The 1,188-nt window shown below is 35.3% G+C and overlaps 1 long non-coding RNA gene across 1 annotated transcript in view; it reads left to right on the top strand.

Moving 5' to 3' along the window:
* The first annotated feature begins 686 nt into the window (after nucleotides 1-686).
* Nucleotides 687-1,188, top strand: part of LOC129569057 (uncharacterized) — a 1,151-nt gene continuing 649 nt past the window's right edge. Inside the window, exon 1 of the long non-coding RNA XR_008688010.1 lies at nucleotides 687-793. This is a non-coding gene — a long non-coding RNA (uncharacterized LOC129569057). The remainder of the gene's footprint in view (nucleotides 794-1,188) is intronic.

Genomic DNA, 1,188 nt, shown 5'->3' with positions numbered 1-1,188 from the left:
TGTCCAAAATGTCATTCGAGGTCAGAAGATGATTAATAAATATTTGCTACCCAAATGAACCATTTGCGGAGATATCCAGTGTACAGCGGAGCTGTGCGGAGCTCGGCGGAGATACCGTACATACGCTATACGTGTGAGCGAAACAGCACTCTTTGCTGTATTTACATTTCTATTGTTCAATACACATCTAAGTAGCCATGAGCGCACTGCTTTAGATATAGTGTATGTATGGCATCTCCGCCGAACTCCGTGCACTGAATTTCTCCGCAAATGGTTCACATGGGTAACGATAATCGTTGTTATAAGTTTTAAGATGCATAATGAATTCAATACTCAAAACCGAATTACCATAAAAGGCGAACTTGGTTCCATTTTTTAATATGTAGCGAATATCCACCCCACTTGAACAACATTTGCTAACGGTGTAACAATTGTTCATCTCGTTTATATTTTAGGAAGATCATGTAATGTTGTTGCTGTTTTAAACCGTGCTAAGAAAATAAGTAGAATGAGAGATGTGACAAAAACAAATTGGCTATTTGCACACGGTGTAAATGAGATTGATTACAGAAAGTGTTCAAGCATCATCCGAAACACATCAAAAATGAATTTCAATAAACACGAAGATTAGGTCGAAGAGTTTCTGAGTGCGTGTGTGTAAAAAAAAAATAATAAATTAAAATTTGCTTGATTCATAAATAGTTTCATTTATATTTCAAAGAGAGACGAAGTTTCATTACGAAATGGTGGAATTTTCTATCACGGAAAATCGTCTGTTTTCGCACAATTAAAGGTTAGTTAGTTTAAAGTGTCTCAAATGGTTTAACAGTGAAAATTTCCATTGAAAAGTGTATGTGAAATAATATTCTAATTATTAATAAACTATTCATTTTTTTTTTTCTCGATCGATTCTGTGATGATGTGGAATCTTTTATGTCAAATATGTGCAAAACAAAGTGGATGTCAAAACTGTTCACGATTCGATCGAAACGTGATATTGTGTTGTGGTACATACGGTGAACATGGGCGTAAGAAACCATTTGAAATCCCATAGTAATTTAAGGAGATTTTTAACTGGCCAAGCTACCAAACTGGCCAACTACCGCTAAGAAAGAAAAAAATACAAATTCAAATTGAATACAGAGAGAGAGAGAGAGAGAGAGAGAGAGAGAGAGAGAGAGAGAGAGA

The sequence above is a fragment of the Sitodiplosis mosellana genome, unplaced genomic scaffold (assembly GCF_009176505.1).
Source record: "Sitodiplosis mosellana isolate CC-2019 unplaced genomic scaffold, AAFC_SMos_1.0 Smas_scaffold_30, whole genome shotgun sequence".
Taxonomy (NCBI): Eukaryota; Metazoa; Arthropoda; class Insecta; order Diptera; family Cecidomyiidae; genus Sitodiplosis; species Sitodiplosis mosellana.
This window is presented reverse-complemented; position numbering and strand designations above follow the sequence as displayed.